Genomic DNA, 19,177 nt, shown 5'->3' on the forward strand with positions numbered 1-19,177 from the left:
GTTGAATTAGCGTTTCCTTATAAAGTTCTGTTGCATATGAGTCCAAAGTAATTTACGAACTTGAAGAGGTTGCTTCCATGTTATTTTAGTTAGTTATTCAGAGAAATGCCTTAAACAATCCCTATAATTATAACTTTGAAGACTTTGCTGGAATGTTATTTGTTCAGTTTGTGTGGTTTGTGTCATCCTGATAGTTAAATATTGTTAAATTATGTTGAACTAACTTTTCCTCATAAATTTCCACTGCACATAGCTGCAAAGTAATCTATGAATTTGAAAAGGTTGCTTGTGTGTTGTTTTAGCTGGTTAGTCAAAGCAATGCCTTTAATGAACCTTCCAGCTATAAGTGGTTCTAGGGTATTCTCAGAGGATACAATATGTTTTATTAATAATAATTAGTAATTATAGAGTTTCGTTGAATCCTTTACTCCGAGTTTCATAATAATTTTTCTATGTATGATTCTCTTTGGTATGATTACACATGCTTATCAATATGTATCTTTGAGAAAATTGTAAGAGAATTATTGTTCATAACTATAGATGGCAGTCGTGTTTAGGCCTTCTTTGCAATTTTGAATTTACACATGAATTTAACTTAAGGTTTGTTATAAGTGAAACTCTTTTCACATTCTATTGTGACCTGTAAACTACGATGTTAAAATTTTCTAAAGTTAATCCATTTTCAGATTTAAATACCAGATCACAGCAGTAATGCATGGTTATGTATTTCAACCGTTGAGATTATTGAAACTGAGTTATGCTTTTAACACTTTAAATCAATTATGTGTTTAATTGCATAAAAGAGAGAACAATAAAACTTAAAGAATTATTAGAAGAGAGAGCTAGAAGAGAAAAGGCTAACACTTGATTATGGAGTTTGTCCAGTTAGGACTATGCCTCCGTGTCCACTTCTCAAGTTAGGGACTGCTTTATTAATGCTGCCAAGAAAAATGCCTTATTACAACCACTTGAAGAAAATAAACAATGCCTTTGTGCTTACAAAATCTCCTCCCTAAGTAAAATTCTCCCCGTTTTACAAACTCTCTCCAAGGACACTTTGGAACTTTTTCCATCATAATTGTTTTCCAAAAGACAAAACCCCCCGTTTTATACAAAATGTTTTCCTTGGTGTAAAACCAAATAACTAAATAACAATTACATAGCCCCATTTATAATAACTATAAGCCATACAAATAAAACTAACACCAAAATAATAAATAACTAATTAATGGTTCATGTTTATCCATGCATTAATTTTGGGGTGTGTACCAAATTTCAAAAGCTAAAATAAGGTTCCTAACATGAATTAGTTAGGGGATATATCGATATATGGGGGCTCATCTTAATTGCTAGGGTTGTCGTTGCACCAAAAGATCAACCTATTAATTGTTAAGTTGAGAATTCACTGCAAATGTATTAAGCACTGCCTATATTTTTGTGTGTTCGAACTGCAGATCCAATAGGCATATATATAGGAGTAGAAGAGACAGGTCTCTATGTTAATCAATATTGGTTATTCTGAGTTAATAATCAATAGACATAATTAACAACAATATATATATATATATATATATATATATATATATATATATATATATATATATATATATATATATATATATATATATATATATTTAAAATTTATGATTAATGAAATGTAATATTGTTTAACCAATAACCATTAGAGATTAACTCTAGATCAATTTAATCCGATTGAAGCTACAACTTTAACACTCCCTCTTAGTGAGGGAGGATTGAATCATTTATGTTTCATTACCTTAGTGATATTGACTTGATATGTGCACTGGCATCAGACGAGTGATGTCTATCAAGAGAATAAGTTATCTTTTTTCCGACGCTCTAGGACAACAACTTAATGTAGTCTAATCATGATACATTCGTTCTCATGACTTCCGACACTCTAGGACAACAACTTAATGTAGTCTGTGATGATAACAGGTCTAGATACTGATAAGATTGTCACCTTTCAATAGCTACCCTCTAAATATATATATCAATGAAAGATTGTTACCTTTCATGACATATTCCACATATGAAAAATAGTAACTACGATGGACCAAGTCAAAGGGTGGAACAACGACTTCACCTCGGACTTCTCTCACAAAGGAGAGTACATTACAAAGAATCTCACTTCAAATTTCTCCCTTATAGAGAAAAGATCACACTTCAAAATTCTCCTTCTGAATAATGATCTTGGGAGTCCAGTCCTCTAGTTACTCCCTTAGAGCTCTCTTCCCCTAAGGGATGCCTTTTGAACTCCCTTTGAAACTGATATCAATCTTCTTTCTTTCTGGTAATAAGTTGATAATTCCTCATGATGTACACAAGGGTAGGCCCATCAAAGTCATGTATTTATACGCATGTATTTTTAGATTCCCTCTAAATATCAATCTTCTGAGCTCCTCGTATAAGGTTGTTTGTGATGAAGTATCGGCCTCCCTCTTGATATGGAAGGGTACTCATAATCTCAATCATCGAAGGTATTCACTTCATGAGTCTTACTTTATCTAGCCAGATCATCAGATGACTGATGAATTCTAGACCAAAGCATATTTGGTAGCATGTGTAAGTATCAACCTTCTTTTCCTGCAAGAACATCCCTACACATAAAGGAAAACATTAAGGCAATTAAATCTTATAGTACAAATATAATTAAGAGAGAATATAGTAAGTCGATAAATGTAATACTCAAAGCGAATGAATACTTATCTGTGCATCTTTGACACAAGTTGTTTTAATGAAGGTCCATAACCATCAAGTCAGAAAATGACTATATATAATCATTTGTCAAACAATGGGAATGGAACATTGGTTATTATTCCCCCTCCACAATGTAGAGTTCCACTCTTATATCATTGAACAACTTTGCGTCACTTTGAATATGTTTATATTTATGCTTCATCTCTTTCCAATTTTAAATAGAGAGAAGTCGTATTTCTTTAATTATTTGTCTTCCTTCCTTATTGAATAATCAAATTGACTCTCTTCATATCTTATATGAAGAGAGATAATTTTCTTGGTGATGATAGGCTCTATGCCTCTTTGTACTTACCTTCCTTCTATCTACTACTTCTGATCTTATTAAATGGTAGAAATTTGTGCCAATTGAATCATTCTTGTTGGCTCTAGTATTTTCCTACTTTTAATCATTTCCAACAACAATATGAGGTGTTCAAGTCATTTCAGATTAACATGTCTCGAAAATGTGTAACTGTCATTCAAGATTGAGAATAAACATCACCAACTCCATTATAGCCTCCATGCATGATACAAGTATTGAGGTAGATGGTTGTATCCCATCATAATATAGTTGTAGCCCCTCTACCATACAGTGTGATAGATCTGCAATTCAAATTTTATTACGAATGTTATTGCAACTATGCAGATTCTTCAGAATTTTTTTTGTATATTCCAGAAGTATTTTAATGATATTTGTCTCTTGTGAAGCTATCCATAAATGTATGTCTTATCAATGCTCAAATTCCTAAAGATATCAGAGATCATATTTATTCATAGAAGCATACTCTTTTCACAAGTTGTTGGTGTCTTTTGTGTCTTTGAACATTCCTAATCTCCCACTAAGACCACTTAATGTTGGCAATAGATCAGCCTACTAGTAATGGACTTCTCATTTTGATTTCAAATAATAATCGCATTTCTTTAGCTGATCCCTCTATTATGAAATAATACATTTTTGTTTATGTGTTGGTAGTAATGGAATGTGACTTTTCACTTATTCCAAATATAATTAATATAATAAATATTAATATTAACTATCCCTCGAATCATTGCATCCTCTATTGTCAAGCTGTTGTCACGGGACCTCTCATCATTGTATATCCTATGGATATATACAAGATATTTGATTATATTTAGATTACTGTAACATTGCTTGCTGTAGATTTAAACTTCTTAGAACACTGCCTTCTCTGCAACGATATTGTGCCCACATAGACAGTTTTGATTATTACATCCTCTTTCTAATGATGAAAACTAATTTGTAAGGGATATGTTGCCCAACAATAGTTATAATTCTTAGTTGATAATGGCATATGATGGAATTTGTCTTCAATCAATAAGATCGAATTTATGTCCCAATTCCTTTATGCAAGGTCATTGCTGTTGTAACAAAAGTTGATCTGATTAAATATATGGTTTTGTATGCCTTATGCCAATCTTAAATGCAATAGAAGATCCACCCAAATTTGCTGACATAACTAAGCATTTATTTAATGTATATATGGTGTGCTTTATATTGAGAGGTTTACTATTGATCTGAAAAATATCTGACCAATTCTGATATCTCTATGGTCTTATATGAATCCAGATAAGTATAGTTATCATAGCAATGTGCAAAACAAATATCTCTGTTTTGATCTACTTGTGCATGCAATAGTTTTTCTGCTTCAGGTGTTGACTTTATATAATAGCTAGTCTGAAGTTCTATATCCTTGTCATTGATATGATGCTTGTTGCTTGTGCTGTGTTTTGTTGTTACACCAAATGATGCAGATCTATATTGAAAGAAGAAAATAATGTCCAATGCTGGGATATGGTGATGAATAACTAATTTCGTTATTTTATTTGCTGATCCCCCAATGGAAATGAGTATCGGTACATCTTTAAGTATGAGGATGTAAGAAGGGAAGAGTGTGTCTGTTCACCACAACCGTAATACTAGGCTTTCAATCACAGCTTTACAGGTTGAACCTTTGTTAGTTTTGTAATTAGTTTGATATTCTTAAAAACCTGCCTTGTGTAAACACATAGATGGATTGTTGGTTAATATGTGCCTGGAAGTCTGTTTGTTGCCTGAACTATACATTATATCTCCTGTCATGTTATCTCTATCTCAGCCATTAATTGTAGACTCAATAACCACCGTCCTACTGATTATGAATTTGGTTCTATGTAAATTTAATACGTATTCAAAGGATGTGAATTAGATGCATGTTTGGAATGGTGAATATCATTGCCGCTAGGAGAGGTTGCCACAAACGTTTCCTTGACAAATATCTGATCCATCATGATCCAAATACCTCTTGGTATATGATCATCCAATGCATGTTTGCTAATTGGTTCTTCAATTATTACTTTACTCCCACTTTTGTTTAGTCTGCTCATGACTATCAGACTTTAGAATGATTGTTGTGCAGTTGTAAATATGAAGGAGAATGTATGCACTACTATTGGTAGCTATTAAATTGGTTGAATCTTCCATAGATTTCATTGTTTTCGTTATTCTTTTCTGCTCTAGACTGCAGTGATATTATGCTTTGTCTGTCCATCATCGAGTGGAAGAGAACTAATTGCTATTATTAATTGTATCCATCTGTTCTCACCCAGTTACTCCTGTTCGATGATATTGTAGTTTCCCGTCTATGTTTTATTGTGTTTTAACCTATATTCCGTAATTAAGATTTAGGTTATCCCTTTTTAGCAACATTGTTTTTACTTTCCTTATGATCATCTGTTTATTCTCCTCTCTTGTTCCTATACATTTGCAGGTTGGGCTCTGATACCATGATAAGTTCAGGGATCACTGCAAATGTACTAAGCACTGCCTATATTTGTGTGTTCCAAGTGCAGATCCAAATGTATATATATAGCATTAAAAGAGACATGTCTCTACGTTAATCAATATTGGTTACGGTAAGTTAATAATCATTAGACATAATTAACATCTATATATATATAATTTATGATTAATCAAATGCGATAATGTTTAACCAATAACCATTAGAGATTAACTCTAGACCAATTCAATCCGACTGAAGCTACAACTTTGACATTAATGCTCGATACAACCACTAAACTTATAGAAGACATAGGAGGCTGTTAAACCATGTTGTGAATCGAGTGAGGGACGCTGACCCATTTCCAACAATCCCCCTCCCAATGTTACTTTCTTGTGGCCTGAAAGGATTCAAACCTGTGACCAAGCTCCGATACCACTTGTTAACTGCTATGGTTGCTATTGCACCAAAAGAGATTCTTTCTCTAAAATAATGAGGACTTCCTTGATGTGTTCGAGGTGCTCTTCCCATGTTCTACTATAAATAAGAATGTCATTGAAGAATATGAGGAGTAATTTTCGTGGGTGTTGTCTAAAGGTATGGTTCATACATGATTGGAAAGTTGTTGGCGCATTCGTGAGTCCAAACGGAAGTACAAGGAATTCAAAATGTCCATAAGGGCATTTTGAAGGCTGTTTTTGGTACATCCTCTTCTTTCATTCTGATTTGGTGGTATCCTGATCTTAGATCAATTTTGGAGAAATAGCAAGCTCCATTTAGTTCATCCATTAGTTCATTGATTCTAGGGATTAGGGATCTATTTTTAATAGTTTTTTTGTTTAATGCCCAATAATTGATGCACATTCTCATAGTTCCATCTTTCTTTTTGACTAATACTAATGATGATGCGAATGGGCTGCTACTTAGTTGTACGTCCCATTTCTAGGAGCTCCTTGATAGTTTTCTGAATTTCCTCTTTATTTTTGTGGGGATGCCTATAGGGTGTAGTGATTACAGGTTTTGCTCCTCCTTCCAATTCAATGGTGTGTTCAAACTTCAAAACCTCTTTTAGGGGGAAGTCCGGGAGGTATATCTTCAAACACCTTTTTATACCTCTCAAGGATGGGTTAAATCTCTACATAAAATGTTTTTTATTTAGTGGGATTCTTATCCAGGATCATACATTGGGCTATCATCTCTCCTTGGTCATGTTTTAATATTTTCTCCATATTATCATACGATACTACCTTTGCTACTCCCTCTGGCATTCCTCTTAATGTTATGTCTCTTCCTTCATGTTTGAAGCATATTTCCATATTTGGTCCATCCATGATGAAACGTCCTAGGGAGTTTATCCATGCCATTCCTAAGATGATATCATTTTGTATGTTTGCTACATAAAAGTTTCTTTTAATTACATGTCCGTTAGTGGCTATTTCCACTTGTGTGTCCATCTATCTACTATGATCTAGGGTGCCATTTGCCAACTTAACCCTAAAACCTTCAAAGTCTTGAGTTTTTAGCCTTCTTTTTGCTACCAAGTGTTTGCTAATAAAGTCATGAGAAGCTCCTATATCCACTAGTGCAATTACTTTTTGTCCCTTATGCACGCCTCTAATGTGGAAGGGCCTATTCTTGTCTTGAGATATAACTGCCAATGTTCCTTGTTCTAATGCCTCGACTCTTGCGTTCTTATTTGTTTCTTCAATATGATTTACTTGCCTTCTTTTGCATCGATGACCTCGCCCTCAGGGTTCCCTACATTTAACGCATAATTTTTTTTGGATTAACTCTTCCCTTTGAGGGCATTTGTGTTCGATGCTTCATGGTTTGTTACATAAGTACCATGATTTATCTTGGTTATCTCTTCTAGTCCCTTCCTTCCAAGGAAATATTTTGGAGGGAAAGTTTTGGTTTCTTTCCTTATCATTAGATTCAACCATTTTTGCTTTTCTTATAGCTTCTTGTAGATTTTGTGGCTAATGGGGTTTCACCATAATTTTTGTGGATTCTTTCAGACCTTTTATAAACATATGTGTGAGTCTCTTTTGGGACAGATCGGGAATCATGAATGAAATTTCTTGGAATTGTTTAACATATTCGTGTAATGTCCCTGTTTGCTTAAGGTGTGTTAACTCTTGGAAGTACCATTCAATATCTTTCTTGTAGAATTTGTTTGAGTTTTTTGGGAAAATTCCTCATAAGACTTCACATCTTTATGCCCTAATGAGATACGCCCTTGGGTACACCAATCATGTGCTGCTCCCCCCAAAAGGATTATGGCAAATTGGAGGGCCTCTACTTTCGTCATGGGGTTTAGGAGGAAGAATGTATTTAGTTTTTTTAACCTTTGATGGGTTGACATCTCTCCTGATCCATTAAAAGTTGGGATTACGACCTTGCTTACTTTGTGTTTGAGTTATTCATTCATATAACCTCTAGGCATTTCTCTTCTCTTATCCGCACAAAATTCCCTAAAACAGTTTGCTTCTCTAATGTGTGGTTCTAAGGCTGCATATGCTCTTGCAATATCATTAGTGCTAGTTAAGGGTTGCTCTATCCCTTCCTCGTCTTTATAGGTTTGCTCTTCTAGGTAGGAATGTAGGTTGGGGTAGAGCTAAACTCGAAGTTACATTATTATTTTTCAGAATGGATTGAACTCGTTTCTCTCTCCAAGTTTGGTTGACCCCTTAAATCATTGATTGAGTTTCCCATATTCTGTAAGGCTTGCAGGAGGGCTTGACTTGATTACTCCATTTGGTTTAATAGAGTTTGGTTGGTTTGGTTGGTTTGCTCCATATATGATCTTACATCATTTGCTAAGTTGTTCATTGTGGTTTTTGTTCTCCTCTCGTAAGTGTGCATAGGCCTTTACTCACAAGATGGCAAGATAATGCTCTAATACCATTGTAATGTCCCTCTTTTTCTAGATCAAAGTTGAATGCTACAACTTGCAACCATTTGTTAGTATGACATAGGAAAAATGTATACAAATGCATTAGCGAAATTGAGTTCAGTAAATATTAATCTAAATTCTTCCCTTGCTACCCTCCCTAAATCCTTCGGAAAAGACCCTTGTCTAACCACCTAACCCTCTGGTGAGAGTTATATATCGGTTAGGTAATTGTCATAGAAAGCATGTCTCCCTTAGGCCTCTTTGGGATCTCTAATAATAGTAATTGGAAGAGAGCTCACCTCTACCAAGTCTCTAATCTCTGACATATATATATATGACTAACCAGTACAATATATATTGTCTCGAAGGATCTCAACATGAATCGTTCTCTGAATTCCTATTTGGAATCTTAACACTTGGTTTGAATCTTTTATATTCTAAATTTCCTTATAACGAAACTCGACATTCAAATCAAATGCTCTCTACCAAGATTCTCCTTGGTTTCTATGACCTCTCTTCTTAGTTATAGATACATTACGTACCTCTATAGTATTATCTCTCAATAGCTTTATGCTATCACTGTTCTGATATCATAGATTTAAATGCAATGTTTTCAAGCTTTCACCTATCTCCGGTATGGGAGTTTATAAAGTTGGCTATCTATACAATTTCGTTTCTTGCTTGTCATCTAATGTATCTAGGGAGATTGTGACGACTCAATTAACGTCTAGTATTGCATAACCTTGCCAGAGGAGAGTGTGCTTGATCCTCTAAGGATTCCTCTTGCGTGGATGTGACTGTATCTCAACTTTGGGTTTGAATATGTTTGAAGACACTAGGTTGTTACACATGGTCCTCCCAACGATGGTAGTGAATCCTTGATTGATGAACTCTGCTCGATTAGAGTCCTCTGCAGTATGCGTTATGATGTCTGGTGTTTATGTGGATGGCAACAACGTTCAGTCTCTTCAATACCTTCAGATGTGATTAATTATGTTGTTGGAGTTATAAACGAAATTCTCTGCTTCTTCGATATCCTTTAATGGATTGCCAAAATATATATCTTTTTCTCTGCCTTCCGTTTGATATTTATACCGATTAAATGTGAATGGCTGTGGCTTTGGGAGTATTTGCTTTAGATTATTAAAAATGCCATTCCTTCATTCATGTGTATTTAGAAGGATTTGAAAGATGTTTATTATATATTATAATATAATAATATACTATAATATAATACTATGTTATAATTTAATAATTATTGGTATTTATTTATTTAAGCCTTTATTATATCATAATGTAATAATAATATAAAAATATATTATATTATTTAATTATTCACTAAGTAATAAAGAAAATTGTTCTTCATTTATTTAGGAAATTACATATGCTTATTTGGGGTTATTACATAGCTGCAACCAAAGATTTTAAGTTGACATAACATATGTAATCTCAGCATAACATAATCTGTAATGTCGCAATTTTTGCTAGCATTGGAGTTTCAAGGATTAGCCTATTATTGTGATCCTCGTAAGCTAATTATTGTGGATAGAGGGTCTTCTGAGGCAGTGGCTTGGCTCGGGAGGGTGTTGCCTTCTCTAGAATTTAGTAAGCTACGGGTTCATCTTTGTTTGGCTCAGATTGGACTTTGTTTGGGCTTAGTTTTGTGTACTTACTATTTCTGGTAAGTTGAGGGTTGATTGAGGTGGACCCTTTCTATTTTTGGAAAGTGCATTTGGTCATATGGAGAAATAATAGATATGACTCCTATTTCAAACGACATATTTAAACGGTGAGTATTTTGGGAGATATTATATTTTTAGTGGCCAAATTATTATTAATTTCATAGTTCAAAATACCTGCGGTATATCGAAAAAATCGGAGATGTCGCGAGATGCCCAGGAAAAAGAAAAAAAAGGGCTATTAAATCGGCAACAACAATATCAAAAAATTGCGGCATTAAAATCCAATAAAAATTGCGTGATACCGCTAAAATCAGCAGTTAAAATCGCAGATGCCAGGTCAACACAAAATGACATTTTTTTTAAGGGTTGAATGGACGACAAAGTCACGTATTATGTTTGTTTTTAACTTTTTAACATACTCGTCTTGTCTTGTGATTTCGTAGCTTTCTTCTTGCCGTAGACTGGGTGATGACTGATGACGGTGATGACTGAGGGATGATTGATGAGCAGAAACCATAGATTAGGAGAGATCCATTGTGTCCTAGTTTTCTTCTGAAGTTCTAAACAATTGCATAGACATAGTCTTGACTCTCATAGATTGTAATTCAACTTATTTGTTCCTAGTTTTCTTCACTGCTCACTGTTGTGCATTCAAGTGTGAACAATCTAGATTCCAGATCGGACATCGTTTGTTTGCATTTGAAGTTTGAATTTTGAACAATCCACGCTAGCAATTTTTTTTTTTCAAAATACATGTTTATTAATTTATAAATTTATTAATTAGATGATTATTTATTTGATATCATGAGTAAATAGTAAATAGTAAATAGTAAACAGTATATTGTTTTTTGATAATTAATAGTAATACTGTATTTAATATTATTTTATTTAAATTTAAAATTAATAACTATAAATAGTAATAGTGTACAATATTTTATGAAGTTCATGAAATTAAAACTTTATTGTATTTATTTAATACAAAAACAAATGTCATTAAATAAATGAATATCAATATACTATTTAAAAACTTTATTTAATCATTAAATTCTATAAGACTATAAGTATATATTCATATTGTTTTAAAATTGTTGCAAATTATGTTTGATATCAAACTTATTTAATTTGTTCATTCTTATACTTGCAGAGTGCAACTGCAGACTTGTGTCAGTGACATTCCTATAGAAACAGGATGACTGGTGGTGGCAGAGTTAGAGATCCTTTATGAAAATAGGGGATCCCGGGGTTAATCAGTGGACACGTCGAATGTATTGATTGCCATAAGCATATGACTTCAAGGATAAGTCGATTGAAATACCATCTTGCAAAGATTCCATGCAATGATATTACACCGTGTGATGTATGTTCGAAAGAGGTTACAAGAGAGGCTTTGACAAGGCTACAAAAATATGCACAAGGTAAGGCAGAAAAAAAGAGGACATTTGAGGCCACGACAGCCCCAATGGGGACTTTTAAATCTACAGATCAGAAATAGGTGGGGAGAGTTCTTCTTCTATTGGGCCTCGTATATGAGGATCAGGAAGTACGAGTGGGCCTCTAGTAGACTTTTGGGTTCCACGTAACACTTCTGGTGCTCAACCCGACTTGCTAGACATTGAATGGAACTAAGAGATGCATGAGAAGATAAATGTGGCAATTACAAGATTTTGGATCTGCAATGATATTCCCTTCAATGCTTTATGTAGTCCGTATTGGGATCAAGTGGTAACTTCCATTTCTTTGTCTGGTAAGGGGTTCAAGCCCCCAACTCCCTATGAGGTAAGTGGGCCATTGTTATAGGATGAGGTAGGAAATATTCATCAACTTGTGGAAGAGCAAAGAAAAGTTTGGGAACAGAAAGGTTGCACTATTATATCTGATGGGTGGACAGATGGCAGGAATAGGACTCTCATTAACTTTATAGTTGCTTTAGGGGGGCAGTTGGTATTTCTAAAATCAGTGATGCCTCTTATCAAGTATGAAATGCAGAAAATTTGTGTAACATGTTGGATGAGGTAGTAATAGAAGTGGGAGTGGCTAATGTCATCCAGATTGTGACTGATAATGCAACTGTGTATGTGGCTGCCGATAGACTTCTCATGGAGAGACATTCCACATTATTTTGGAGTCCTTGAGCTGCCCATTGTCTTGACTTGCTTCTTGAGGATCTAGGGAAACTGAGTTGGGTGGAGAAGGTGGTTGAAGATGGAAGGAATATTGCTAAGTACATCTACAATCATACATAAGTCTTGAGTCTTATGAGAGAGCACAGTAGTGGTAAGGTATCTTGTATGGGCAGGGGTCACATGCTTTGCTACTGATTTCCTAAACTTGCAAAGTATATTTGAGACATTGCTAGACCTCAGGCGCATGTTTTTTGATAAGAAATGGTTAGGGAGTCCTTATGCCAGGAATTCTGAAGTAGAGAAGATTGTGAGGATTGTGTTTGATGGTAGCTTTGAAAAGTTGATGGAAGAGACCCTCAAAGTAAGTTTTCAAGTATTCATTGATGATTTAGTTTTAAGTTTTGAAATATTTTCCGTGGCTGATTTTTGTATGTTTTATTATGTCTAGGTATTAGAACCGTTGGTGAAGGTCCTACGAATTTGAATGGGGATAAAAACCCCATGTGGTTTCTATATGAGGCCATGGATAGGGCCAAAGAGGCCATTCAACACTTGCATAGGTCAAATGAGATCAAATAGAGACCCACATGGAGCATCATTGATCGTAGGTGGAATTGACAACTCCACCAACACATTCATGCAACTGCCTACTTCTTGAACCCCAAGTACTACTTCTCCAACACTTCTAAAGCAGATGTAGAGGTTCAAATTGGCTTGGATACATGTCTCCGAAGATTGGTTACTAATATGGACCTTCATGACCTCATACTTGATGCGTTGTAGATCTGCAAGAGGGAAGAGGAGTCATTGTTTTCTTCTCTTGATTGCAAACGTAAGAGATACACCTTGCAGCCAGGTTAAAAAGAACATGTGTTTAGTTTTATCATACCATTTTTTTCGCTCGTGAAATTTATTGGAAGTTTTACCACATTATAAATGGTTTTTAATCCTTGCAGATCTGTGGTGAGAAGATTATGGTGCCACAATGCCCAATCTTCAACAGCTTGCCATCCGAATTTTATACACACAAAGAAACGTAATAGGTTGACTCAACAGCGCTTGAATGACTTGGTTTATGTGAAGTACAACCTTCTCTTGCACGAGAAGAAGATGAAAGGGCAAGCTTCATATGAAGCACTAGACTTGGATGACATTGATCCATATTCAGCTGATTGGGTTGCTCCTCTTGATGGTGAGGATGCGGATGTTGGTGAATCTTTATTGACAAATGAGCAGCTAGTTGAGTTTGAGAGAGAAGTAGATGAGTGGGATGCAGATGTGGCAATACGTGAGGAGGAACATGAGCTTTGTCATCCATCAGAGGCTTCTGTCAAGCGTAAGACACCTATTAGGCCACCTGTTGAGGATGTTGCCACAACAACTACTTCAACACCACCCACCCAACAACAACAATCTCTTTCGAGTTTTACTCGTAGACGCAATTTATGATTGCTACTTTCAATTTTCATTTATACCGAAACTTGAACTTAATATGTATTCAGAAGTATTAGTTTCATAGAGTTTGACTTCTATGTATCAAACTTATTTATATTCAGATGTTGTTCTTGTTTTTTGGTAAACGATTCTAGCAGTATGTTAATCTAATAAGTTCCTCTTGCTATGAATTACTGTTTAACTTAAACTTTGAATGATGTATGGTGGATATCTCAATTTTTAAATTATTATATATTCTACAAATTTGGTGTATGTATGCGTTTTTAAGAATATTTCATATTTTCAAATGTTCGATAATAGTGCCGATTTATTGTCGAATTTTTTACAGAGATTTTGCCGATTTCGAGGTTTTCAAAATTTTAGGACCGGCTGAGATATTGTCGATACCGAGTTTTGAAACTATGATTGATTTATTAAATGACTCATTATAAAGTTATAATTTAACTTAATAATTCACTTAAGTTGAGAGTTGAGTTATCATTGGAAAGAGCCATTTATTAATTAGTTAAGTGAAGTCAAGTGAAAGAATCTAATGGAAGCTTGAATTAATATTTTGTGGTGAAGCTTCTTGAATGAAGTTACATTTTGGCAACAAAAAGGGCATCTAGATGTTATAAATACAAGCCCATTTGTTGAGAAAAGCATGCTTGGATATATATTTGCTTTTGTTGCCTTTGTGGCTTTTTTTGAGGTGTTGAATTTTGATGCCCTTGCTGAGGTATAAGGTTTAAAAGCTGAGAAGTTATTTCATTCCACTGCTGAAGTATAGTGGACTTGATATTTGCTAATTATCTTCCTTACTGTTCATAACTTCATACTGTGGCTAGGAAGAGTTTAGTTTCTGTTGGAGAATTAATTTGGTACTGCTGCAAATTGGGTCTTCATTATTTCGAAGAATTTGGTGATTGAGGAATCTGTTTGTGCATGCCAATCATCTTTGTTGTTGGGCGCAGTTTCAATCAGCAAATTGGTGAGATAGAATGGTACATTGCTGAATGTTTGTCATTGCATTTTTTTGAGAAATTGTATGAGCTTATTAGGGCCCCTGGCCTTTGATTTGTGAGTGTTTGAAATACTGATTTCTGAGTGGTATTTAAATTCCTAACTTGCGTTTGATATATTGCCTAGTTGGGCAATCATTTCACATATATTGCACATCAATTTTGGCACTTCATTTCTTGTTACCAAGGGTGCCAAGTATCTCTGTTCTGGCACGTGTTTGCTGCATCATAAGACATCATTTCCCCTTGTACTTGAGCGTCTATGCTTACTGCTGCTGGGCGTATATATTTGGGGTTATGTTTCTACAATTTCTGGGTAGTGTTGAGTGGGAATGGCTCTTCAAATTGGGCATCATCTTTGAGATTAACAAACTCCATCCTTTATGTAAGTTCGATGGATTGTTGCAGCATATTATGTGAATGAATAAACTTAGAATTTGTTGTGAGCCAGTTATTATTTCAGAATTAAATGAACAAATTCTTATTGCAGAATTAGATATCAGAATTGATGTTTATTTTAGTATTCATCCATTTATCCATTATATCTAGAATTCATATGCTTTAAAGATTAAGTTTTTTAGCCAAGTGTTCAGCAAAATGCCAAATTACTGATTAATGAAGGAAATTGATGTGGTTTAAGTATAACCAAGTCGAGGTGATTACAGTGGTATTAGAGTGGTTTCCTACTAGCCTACAGGAACTGGGCTCAGTTATTATTTTGATCAGTACTTACTTTATAGATCATCAGATTGATGTTTTTATTCGGTTTTCAGTGTTATGGATGGTGACAAGAGGTTTGTTATTATACCCATAGAGGGCATACTTGTCCGCTTAGGGATGGAGAATTTGACATACGAGGTATTGTCAAATAGTTGGATGTGCTAGTGAATGAACTGAATCAAAATCACAACTATATTACTCAACTGATTTCAAATTCAAGATTTGAGCAGAGCATGGTATTGATGTTTCGAAGAGCGAAATGTTATGATATAGTTGTGGCTACATTTGTGCAGGACATTTCTTATGAGTCACCGCATGAGCTAAGCACAGTTGAGGTGGAATGTGGTAAGAATTCATTTTAGGTTGACTCAGATGATGCAGTTGTTGGCATGAGTTCCCAGGATCATGTATTTGATGGCGATGCAACGATAGTGGGAGTAGGAGCATACAAGGATATTGTCATATTAGCAACCACATCTATGTTGGTTGATCCATCTATCGAGGAGTTTAGTAGTATACATGCAGTGGTTGTAGATGTGTCCCTTGATGATAGTACACATGTCAATGATGATGAGGTGACTGGTGTCGACGCAAAGTCATGTTATAGTTCAGATCAACATAGTAGTGAGGTTCACTTCGTGGACAATCCTATGTTTGACATGGATGCAACATTGTCTTATGACAATTCGTTGTTTGAGGTTGATGTTGGTCACCCATTTCAGTTTTCTGTTCCGACAGTTGGTGATGTTGTTGCGTCCACATATGTTGACGTGGTTACACCTATTGTTGATACAGTTAGCATGAGTGCATATGGATCTCTTGTAGCTATGTCCTTTCCTAGGATTGTTGGAGATGATCAAGATTCCACTCCAGTAAATATTTTGTGGGTGGTGACCAGGAAGAAAAGTATGCTGAGATTTCTTGTGGAGTTGTCTTTTGGTGATGCCCTAACTTTTACATTATGAACACAGGTATTGTGTGGTACATTATAGGCGATGTTGATGATCCTAATGATATTGGCATGTAGTTGGTTCAGTGTTGATAGGGATGTCATGCACCTATTCATTTGGGATTTAGGTGGAGGTTAGAGTTAACTGTATTGCCGGATTGCTTGAGGACAATCAATCTCGGGGGGGGAGGATTGTAATGCCCCCATTTTTGTCAGCATTGGAGTTTCAGGGATTAGCCTATTATTGTGATACTCGTAAACTAATTATTGTGGATATGGGATCTTTTGAGGCAGTGGCTTGGTTTGGGAGGGTCTTGTCTTCTCCACAATAAAGTAAGCTGCGGGTTGGTCTTCGTTTGGCTCAGATTGGACTTCGTTTGGCTCAGATTGGACTTCGTTTGGGCTTAGTTTTGTGTACTTACTATTTCTGGTAAGTTGGGTGTTGGTTGAGATGGACCCTTTCTATTTTTGGAAAGTGCATTTTGTCACATGGAAAAATAATAGGTATAACTCCTATTTACAACGACATATTTAAATGATGAGTATTTTGGGAGTTATTATACTTTTAGTGGCCATATTATTAATTATTTATTAAATGGATTATTATAAAGTTATAATTTAATTTTATAATTCACTTAAGTTGAGAGTTGAGTTATCATTGGAAAGCGCCATTTATTAATTAGTTAAGTGAAGTCAAGTAAAATAATTTAAAGGAAGCTTCTAATTAATATTGTGTGGTGAAGCTTCTTGAGTGAAGTTATAGCTTGGCAACAAAAAGCTCATCCAGAGGTTATAAATACAAGGCCATTTGTTGAGAAAAGCATGCTTGGATGTATATTTGCTTTTGTTGCCTTTGTGGCTTTTTTTGAGGTCCTGAATTTTGATGCCCTTGCTGAGGTATAAGGGTTTAAAAGCTGAGAGGTGATTTCATTCCACTGCTGAAGTATAGTGGACTTTATATTTGCTCGATATCTTCCTTACGTTCATACTGTGGCTAGGAAGACTTTGGTTTCTGTTGGAAATTTGTTTTTGGTGCTTCTGCGAATTGGGTCTTCATTATTTCTAAGAATTTGGTGATTGAGAAATCTATTTGTGCATGCCAGTCATCTTTGCTGCTGGGTGCAGTTTCAATCAGCAAATTGGTGAGAAAGAATACTACATTGCTGAATGTTTGTTATTGCATTTTTTTGAGAAAATGTATCAGCTTATTAAGACATCCAGCCTTTGATTTGTGAGCATCTGAAATAGTGATTTCTGGGTGGTATTTAGAATCCTAACTTGGGTCTGATATATTGCCTAGTTGAGCAATCATTTCACATATATTGCACATCAATTTTTGCATTTCATTTGTGCTTACCAAGGGTGCCAGGTATCTCTGTTTTGGTGTGTGTTTGTTGTATAATACGATGTCATTTCCCTTTGTACTTGAGTATCTATGCTTACTACTGCTGGCCATATATATTTGGAGTTATGTTTCTACAATTTTTGGGCAGTGTTGAGTGGGAATGGTTCTGCAAATTGGGCATCATCTTTGAGATTAGCAAGCCTCATTGTTTATGTAAGTTTGATGAATTGTTGCAGCATATTATGTAAATGAATAAACTTAGAATTTGTTGTGAGCCAGTTATTATTTCAGAATTAAATGAACAAATTCTTATGGCAGAATTATATATCAGAGTTGATGTTTATTTTAGCATTCATCCATGTATCCATTATATCTAGAATTCAAATGCTTTAAAGATTAAGTTTGTTAGCCAAGTGTTTGACAAAATGCCGAATTATTGATTAGTGAAGGAAATTGATGTGATTTAAGTATAACCAAGTCGGGTTATTACAATTGTAATGTACCTATTTTTGGCAAATGTATGTAGTTTATGAAGTTAGCTCATCATTGCCACCCTCGTGAGCTGACATGGTGTTTTGGAGGTCCCAGTTGTGGACTTGCTATTTTTAGTAAGTCTATTTTTGGTAGTTGCTATTTATGGCAGTGCTAGGTTAATAATTGCATGAGCTCTTCTTTATTTATTAATTATTGAGTTGCATTATTATAATAATATTTATGTTATTATAATAATGCCATTAAGAGATATTTTGAAAAAGTGGTTTGGAAAGTTTCAAGTGTTGAGTTCTTTTGGGAAACTTCCACAATTTTTGAAGTGGAGTTTTTTAGAAAGATTGGCAACAAAGGATTATAAATAGGAGCTCATTTCATTGGGAAAAGCACACTTTGATATTTATTGCTTTTATTGCCTTTGTGGCTTTCTTCGAGTTTTTTGAATTGTGTGCCTTTGCTGAAGTATAAGGGTCATTATCAGAATTTCTATAGCAAAATGTTTTGTTGTATAGCAATTTGCCTTTTCCTACTGTGTTGTCTATGTCTAAGGAGATTGTATTGCTGGAAGTGAGTTTGTGGATTTATGGAGTGAATTCACTGAGGGAATTATTATTAACTTGCTGCTGCATTTGGAGGGCTCAAACTAGGCATTATTGGTTACTGATTTACATCTAGAAGGCAGTGTTTATTTTGTTACTTGCATTATTGGCGATCCCTAAGCCAATTCATCTCTTTAGAAGCTGGGCGATATCTTGTCTTAGACTTGCAATTCATAATTCTTAGCATTGAGACTTGAATATCATTCGCAAGTGTGTTTCGGGAGGCCTGCATTCAAGTTACTTGGACCTGCGATTCACCTATGAAGATCAGCATTTCGTTCCTTAAGTTTGCGATTTAATTTGCTAGGCCTGCTATAGAATTTCTGGGAAAAGTTGCCATTTAGTCTGCCAATGTGGATTGGAGAATCAAGCAACAGGTTT

General features: G+C 34.9%; 1 protein-coding gene across 1 annotated transcript in view; it reads left to right on the forward strand.

Annotated features, from left to right (window-relative positions):
- The window catches only part of LOC149562087 (exonuclease V-like protein), a 173,485-nt gene that overhangs the window by 58,120 nt on the left and 96,188 nt on the right, over positions 1–19,177 (forward strand). The window lies entirely within an intron of this gene.

This window comes from Cupressus sempervirens, chromosome 4 (genome assembly GCF_028749045.1).
Source record: "Cupressus sempervirens isolate cs-2001-9-10 chromosome 4, ASM2874904v1, whole genome shotgun sequence".
NCBI lineage: Eukaryota > Viridiplantae > Streptophyta > Pinopsida > Cupressales > Cupressaceae > Cupressus > Cupressus sempervirens.